The sequence below is a fragment of the Toxorhynchites rutilus genome, chromosome 2 (assembly GCF_029784135.1).
Source record: "Toxorhynchites rutilus septentrionalis strain SRP chromosome 2, ASM2978413v1, whole genome shotgun sequence".
NCBI lineage: Eukaryota > Metazoa > Arthropoda > Insecta > Diptera > Culicidae > Toxorhynchites > Toxorhynchites rutilus.
In genome coordinates this window covers 157,878,790-157,887,812 of record NC_073745.1, presented here as the reverse complement: position 1 = coordinate 157,887,812, position 9,023 = coordinate 157,878,790, and positions in this window count along the sequence as shown.

Here is a 9,023-nt window from a genome sequence, read left to right as displayed (position 1 = left end):
AGGGCATTGAACACGAAGGTCTCCTATATTGTCGTACATGTTATGTTGCACAAGCCGCACCGATTCGCAGGCCATTGGATAAGGCCAACATTGCTCGACAAGACCAATTATGCCGTAAAAAGAGACACTCCAATAAGCAAGAACCATTGACTTGTAGGATGTAGCATGTTGAATGGATGGAATTCCACCTTTACTTTCCAGGTCATGAAGGATTGTTACTCAAATCAGCAGCCTTTTCCATCCAAAACGAAAAAAATTAAAACAGAATCTTTTGCAGGGATCGTGGTGAAATTTTGGACGTAGGACTACGACTTCATTTTCGCTTCACTTTCTCGAATCCACTTGTTCATTGGCTCCGAAATTGTTATACCACTTCAACTCTTACAACTCTTCCATGTAACAAACGGCCACCATTTGGAATGTAAGATCAGTGAAATCTAAGAATTTCTGAGCAATTAAAAAAATTGGTTTGAGATTGAGATTTTTTTTAAATTTTCGTCGTGGGTTTCACCCTCAGAGGCGAACCAGGGCAGCCATCTGAGAACCACTATATCGGTTTGGCATTGAATGGCATGCCATATAGTATATACTATAAGTCTATATGACCTGAGAAGTCCCGGGATTTTTTGGACAAAGCTGTATGTATTCCTCAACATAGTTTCCTTCGAGGTGAATACACTTGGCATACCGATTTTCCAACATTTCGATTACCTTTCTGTAGTACGAAACGTCTAAGTCTTCGAAATATGCTCAGTGCCACTCTACAGATTACCTATTGGACTCAGGAGTATGGTAATGGATCCACATTTCATTGAATTGAATCATCAACGCGCCCATCGCGCGGGTAGTTTTTTCATGTCCAAAATTTCGTGCAAAATGTATCCCACTTGTTCTTTTGAAATTGCTACGGCCTCAACTAACTCGCGTAACTTCACTCTACGATCGTTCAAAACGAGTCGATGCACTTGTTTTACGATTTCTGTTGCATCTGCGGCGCTTGTACGGCCTTTTTTTCAATTAACTAAACCACCGATAAACTGTTGTTCTCGAAGGAGCAGGAGTGAAGTGACATTTCGTCAACCACTGCATTGATTGTTCAGGAGTTTTCTCCGATAAACGAAGGCCTTCCTACACGACAAGTAAGAGTTCAGCCAGCGATCAATCCACGGAGGCAGGACAAGGCGATTCAGTTTTGAAATGGCGAGATTGTGAGGTACTTTATCATCTATGTACATGGCGTCTACTTGTTGACGCTTCTCGATGCTACGGATAACTGTGCTGGCGGAGGTCATCATATTAGAGGTTGTCGAGCGCTCTTTCATAAATCGATGTTGAGAATCCATGATCATTGACCGAACAGCTGAATACAATTTGTCATGCAAAAGTCTTTTTAGCACCTTGAACAAACAGCTCAAGATTGAAACGGGCCGATAATTTTCCACATTGCGCGTATTACCAGCCATGAACATCGGTGTAATTGATGCAAGCTTCAGAACATCCGGGAAAATGTCATCCATGAGAAAGTGGTTATAAGCATAACGTGAGCGGCTAACGATGCTGCACAGCTTGGCGAAGGATGGTGGAATATAGGCTGGACCTGGACCTTTCAATGCATCAACTGAACGAAGAGCTTCAAAAATATCGGTGCGACTCAATGTCGTGGAAAAAAGGTAATGAAGATGGTCGAGTTTCGAGTGACATAGCATGCGCTGTCATAACTATTTCGCAAATAGTGACGTCAGTCGTTGTGTTTATCTCTGATTGTCCACCGCATCTATGTAAAAATGCTATTTTCAGGAAGTAATTTATCAATTAAAAACGTACATTTTTGTAGAGCTCCCGCTAAATATGAAGCTAATGTGATAGCGTGAAGTAAATATTTGTGAAATCACGTCGAAAAAGACGGATAAAAGTGATATTTCCATGTGCCATTTTCACTCCCCAACGCTCATAGAAACAAACGCAGTTTTATTATTTTACCGTTATGAAGTTGATGTTTCGAAGGCCCTCAGTGTCGATGTGTATGTTGTGAGATAATAATCGTCAATTAATCAAAATTTCACCGAAAATGTTACTGCTTTCGAGAACTAAGCATCCGACTGCTCTCTGGAACTTTTTACCACATGAATAATCGAAATAAGCCACAATATAATTGTCATCTGTTAAAAAACAACCAGTTGAATGATTTCATGAGAATTTTGACTGCCAGAAGTTACGTCATATTTCTTTTCTGCAGTCCTAGAGCGAAAGTAACGTTTTTGGGCCTTACGCCGACGATTTCGCAGGATACGCAATTGCGGATTCCACCATGATTGTCGGAAATTCATAGAAGGCTTTTTAGTCTCTACCGGTATCAAATCATGGATTATCTCATAAATATTGCCATAGAACATGGATAAGACATCGTCCACGGTTGGAAGGTAACCGTTCCCAATCCAATGCGGCTACTCTCGAGTTAATAGCTTCAAAATCGTACTATGCAAAGTAATATTGGAATCGGATTACTGATGATCTTTTATACGAATGTCCACGGTTTATGATGACGGTCAATATTTAGAATGCGGATCACTGACGAGTACCAGGTCGAGAAACTTGCCATTCACGTTGACAGGATCGTTGATTTGTCTGAGTCCTGTAGACAGTAAAGACTCAACCAGAGCAATCTCCTGTTCGGATGAGGCATTGAGCGGCAAAAATCCTTGTACATCTTCATCAAAATTCCATGTCAAACCGGGTAAACTATAATCACCCAAGACGATAGTCGCGTCTCGAGGGCTGGCCATTTCGAGTTACTGTAGGACGGTATCGACATGTTTTGTATAGATATCGAGAAAGGACACATCCAAGATACTTGTACCAAAATACTTCTGATTGAAATTAAAAAAAAACTATGGATGGGTTATACCTAAGATATAACCGCAAGGTTGACGTAGGACTACCGTTGGCTTAGTAATCATTTGAGTGTTTTGAATAAATTATTGATTAAACCTGTGATTGACTGAAACAATTTACGAATTCAATTCACAAATTCCAATTTAGGTCAATTCATACATTATGATAGATTATGTTCTTCGTTGGAAGTCTGACATATGGCATGATGCCTTGTTCATTTCATTCATTCATCGTGGACTTCCAAAATAAGTGGACGGAAGAATGGCTAAACGATCAATGTATTTTACATTTTCCTCTAAAGTTATTGATCTCCCAAGTATACATACTTCTCAAACCCCAAATTTGCTTGATTTAATGAACTTCTGGCACTCAGTTTTGACATTATCGACGTTATCGCAGCAAATTGTTATCAACATTTTGCCAAACGGTATACGTAGAAGTTCAGTGAGCTGACGAAATGAAAGGATATATTCCAATGCAGTCTTGAACAACCGAGCCAAAGCATTGTGTTCATATCGCTTTTGAAGTCCGCACAAATTCCGGATCGCAAAAATGAATGCGAGTACAAAAGTACCCGCACCTTGCCGATTTTCCCCTGACTCATTGGTTTTGGAATCTGTGTTAGGGAAACATACAGATTCCAGCGATCGTACATCAACCGCTGCGCAATCATAACTGAGTGGATTTTCGAGTGGGCATTTGTTTATATACAGATTTGTGTTCAATATTTCAATAACCTGTTTTCAAAGCAACTTTTAAGTTTTCGGGTCAATAATTAACAATAATATAACGTTCTGAATCATATTTCGGACGCTTAAGGCATATGATGCAGAATAAAGATCTAAACTTTATTCACAGGTATTTTTTGGTTGATATTTTCAATAAATTAGTTCAATATGCATTTAAGCTTTCTACTTTGGCATCTATTTGATTGAAAACATAAAAAAAATCATCGAATAAAATGATTTTCAAATGAAGCGAATAAAAATCAAACTTCGGACAATAAATCGAATTTCGTACAGATTGAACTCAAATTTCGGACACTTTTATAATTTTTGGACGAAAATTACATTACACTTGATCAATGAGGTACATATAGAGGTGGAGCAGTAGGCGAAGTGTATCTGTATTGACAAACCAAAAATCGTGTCGTAATTATTTGCATTCAATATGGAATGTATATGGAAGAAACAAAATAATGTTGAAAGTACTTACGGTTGCATGATAATTTGAGTCAAAATTCTAATGAAATCATTCAACTGGTTGTTTTTTAACAGATGACAATTATATCGTGGCTTATTTCGATTATTCATGTGGTAAAAAGGTCCAGAGAGCAGTCGTATGCTTAGTTCTCGAAAGCAGTGACATTTTCGGTGAAATTTTGATTAATTGACGATTATTATCTCACAACATACACATCGACACTGAGAGCCTTCGAAACATCAACTTCATAACGGTAAAATGATAAAACTTCGTTTGTTTCTATGAACGTTGGGGAGTGAAAATGGCACATGGAAATATCACTTTTATCCGTCTTTTTAACGTGATTTCACAAATATTCACTTCACGCTATCACATTAGCTTCATATAAATAAAAATGTACATTTTTAATTGATAAATTACTTCCTGAAAATTGCATTTTTACATAGATGCGGTGGGCAATCAGAAATAAACACAACGACTGACGTCACTATTCGCGAAATAGTTATGACAGCGCATGCTATGTCACTCGAAACTCGACCATCTTCATTACCTTTTTTCCAGGACTTTGACACTTGATTATATTTTATAATCAACTGCGAAACAGTTACCAAGCAAACTGTTAACGATGATGAAAGCTAATGAAACACGGCAGAAATTTAAATATTTATGAACGGGTAAATTCTACGTTCTCACCCTAAGCAAACGTCAAACACAAACGATAATGAGTAGTGTTGTCAGATTTTTGCCGATTATGTTAAAATTCAAATGTAGTCCTCATATGAAATGATAGTGAAACCAAGGGATTACTCTAAAGAGGCAATTGTGATATTAATTTTATAGTTATATCATCAGTACATTAAACATTTCAAGATATTAGAACAAAGTGTCCGAAATATGATTCAGAACGGTATCTCTTGGACATTTAGTCTTTCGAATGAAGTGATTAACATACAACTCCGTTCGGCCGGTAAAGAGGTATTAACGATCAAAACCTTTCACCGTCATGTTTTTTTTTTTGCTCTATTATAGTGACTTTCAACACATTTCGGCTGGTTCGTCACTATTACTTCCATTTTCGGAAAAATGTAGGGAGCGTGAATTGAACTCGTGATCTCTGCGTGAGAGGTATGGATATTATTACCACTACGCCAGATCGCCTCCACAAGTGTCACGCTCTCTTCGAAATTACACCCCGGTACAGAAATGAAAGACGTAGTCCTACGTAAAAACGAGTCAGAAACTAAAAAAATCAAGAATATGTAGAAAATAGGAGACTACAACATCCCGATTAAGACAATAAACTCTAATACTGAACATAATTGTTACCAGTTTCAGTCGCCTGTTCATAAACGTTTTAGGTATTTCTATTATTTTTGACCAAAAACAGTTTTTCGAGATGACAGCAGATCTCGACGGTTCATGCGATTTTAAGATATTTGGAATATTTGGTTTGGTAATCCGTCTCATGTCCAAATCATTGGTTAAAATTGAAAGGCCCGAGCCAATCGATATGTTTAAGTCATCAGCAACTTCGAGTTTCGTAAAAATAAAACAAAGAATATTTCTACTATCCATTGTATCATCATTTGTTCATCTATCTTTTAACAATAAAAAAAATTGAACGAAGAAAAAATATTCATAACTAGAATAGTTACGAGCTAATGAAGTGAAAAGTTCTGCCATGACGTTCACAATTCCAGCCCTTCTGGTTAACTGAAATAAAAAAAATCGAACAGATTCTGAATCAATGAAGATGCCGCTGTCACATGAACCTCGGACAAGTCTATAACATCTTTTTTTTACAAAATGACGGCTGTTTGAAAAACAAAATGCGGTTTAAAACGTTTTTTCTTACGTTTTTTAAAATAGTAAAATTCGAAAAATATAATTTTTTTAGAGGTTCATGCGATAGAGAAATTCCTGCAGGTTGTATCCATATAAATTCGACACGAATCGGTTCAGTAGAACTTGAGATATCGTGTACGCCAGTTTGAAAAAATTAGTTTTGAGAAAAAACGCATTTGAAGTTCATTGTTATATTTAGCCCTACCAGGTTAGATATCGCATCACGAAAATAGCTCTAGCTCTGTAAATAATAGAATTTTCGATATGTCCTTTCTAAGGTATATACTTGAATGCCAAAACTACAGAAATATGAAGGAAAAAAAATTGATTTTTTTTTTCAAATTTCTAGACTAGAATACTCCCTCAACTTCATCAATATCCTCATTTGTTGTGCTCGTGCGTCAGGCACACTCTTCTTCGTTCACATCTTCTCGGACCTCTGTCAACACCTTGAACCTCCGATAAACGTTACTTCGGTCTAAAGTAGCTTCTTAATTTTGAGCTACAGTCAACATTCGAAATTCGTCCGTCAACCTAATTTTGTTTTGCATACTAAATTTGATAAATAAAAGACGAGCAAAAACACATGCAAGCAAAGAAGATGTAAAGGACTCATACTCAATATTTTATTCAATCATACTATTTCTAGACGGCGCCAGTGGTTGTGTGGTTAGCGTAACAGCCTCACAATCCGATCGGCCTGGGTTCAATCCCAACTGGCGTCGTTGGGATTTTCTGAGGCGAAAAATCTCTGGTTACGTCTTCCTTCGGAGGGGAAGTAAAAGAAGTTGGCCCGGCTCATGAGTTGTTGAGTCTGATAGGTAGGAACAGGTGGAGTCGCCTCCCTGTTGTCGGTGATTGGCACTAAAGTGGCGGAAATAGGCCGACGAAAAATAAGCGAAGATAAAAAAAATAATACTATTTCTATACAATTGTTAATGTCTAGTGAACATGTTCATGATTTAATACGGAGCTTCCATGAATAATAGATAACGGTACTCAGTATAAACAAAAGATTATTAGCCTGGGAAGATAAGAGAATCTCTTTCGATGAAAATTAATTCCGACCAGTACGACACCCATATCAACATTTGATACGACCGCAGAGTTAAATACGCTGGTAAATGTTGGAATCTATCCTAGCAGATGGCCATCCTGTTTGTTTCAAATCACGACTGTCCTTCCAGTCTCCATAATCTCCAGGGCTATACGTTTGGAAAAGAATCAAGCTCAATTTCGTAAAATTCCCATTTCGATTTTCCCTCACATCCCGATTTCAAAGAAAAGTCCCCATTTTGCCGCCCGCCGTCAACGACCAGCTATTTTTTCGACATCCGTGACTTGGTGGCCTGGTGCCGATGACGGCCCTCTTTCCCTCGTTCTGTCGCACGTAATCACCCTTGCAAAACTGTTATAAAAATGAATGCATAATGAACTCTCTGAAATTTGGACAAAAAGGATGGCGTCTGGCGCCGGCGCTACATTTTTCCCCATCGTTTCGCTTGAAGGTTCACTCTCACTCGACGGAACGTCAACGTCGCAGACCGCAATAGCGTTGTATATTGTTCCTTAAATTCTTATTGTATCGTTTACATTTGCCAATAAAGTCATTCATAGAAGAAAATCATTTACATTATAGCCATGTTCAAAATGTACGATCACCGTCCTTTTTCGTAACAATGACGATCCGTCAGGTCAGAATCGACGCAAAATCTCTCTCGTTCGATCGACCGGCGCTGGTTGATGGCGTGTTCACATACTCACGTTCCGCGTGGCTCAAGTTTATTTTTTATTTTTACTCATTTTATTTTTTTTCCTGCTTTGGAGAAGCTTTGGCGCTTCCTCTTATCCGCCGCTGTCTTAAATGGTGCATCTTTGGATGTAAGGTGAAAGAGAAGGGCTAATATGTGTGTGTGTTCCACAGTATGCAGCGCTTCATCTCCGTTTTATCTTGTTAACTGATGCCTTGAAGCGATTGCAAATACAGGACCTTCTCATATGCTGCATTCCCTTTGGATGGCCGGCTTCCAGAAAAAGATTCTGCAACTTGCGTGGAATATGGGAATTATTTTTTTGTATTACTTTTTTTTTTGTTTTGCTTGTTATTTGTTTAAAATGTATTATTCTATTAGCATTATGTTTATTATCGAGAGAACATTTTTTAATCCAATTTGTAAGGCTTAACAAAAATTAATCTTAAACTATTTGTTACTTTTCGATATGCATGGATGCTAGTCTTGCCAGTATCAAACCTAGACACGGAAAATCGCTTTGTCTTTACTTTCGGCCAAGGAGTGCTGAATTAGCGGGATACACTTTTCTCTATATTATCTTCATTATCATCCCCCGTTTCGTTATTCCCAAGCAACTTTTCCTCCAAGAAATCACCAGCCTCGATAAGGAGAAAGGGAAAGCGCGGGGTTATCTCACAGAACGGCACATTTAGTGCCGAGTGCGGCGCGTTTCACGCATAAAATATTTGCCGCTGCCGTTGATGCCGCACTCCTCGTTTAAATGTGCATATATCATAAAATTTTTTAGCGAAATTATTCATAAATATTGTCATATGTTAAGCTGGCCGGAATGTTTGTAGTTCGCCGCCTCACTCTCAACACGGCTACTTGGCTGGCGAATCTCGGATGTCTGGGATGACGAAAATATGATGGAAAGACTTAAGCGCCGATTCCGAGATTTTGCCCAGTGATTACTCTTGCAGAGAGAAAGACACTTTTTTTGCGCAGCAATCTCAACTGAAAGCGGACGGATGGACGGATGAATGCATGATGGATTAGATTTTTGATGGGCGATGGGAAAAAGACGGTTGACGATCGTTTCACTTAAGAAGTTAAAGAAAAATACAGCAAATCGTTTTATTTCTAATTATTCTGGTTCATTTTGAGCATAACTTTCTTCGTATGTGTTTTTTGTTCGAACAGAAGTTTTGCTAAAATTAAAATCCACTATAAACCGACTTGAAACGAACTGCTTTTGGAGCGTCGTCGTCATTTGGAACCAACAGCAGATTTGTAATCACACCACATGAAAAATTTTTTGACGATTGGCACCACATCCACTTGACAGAT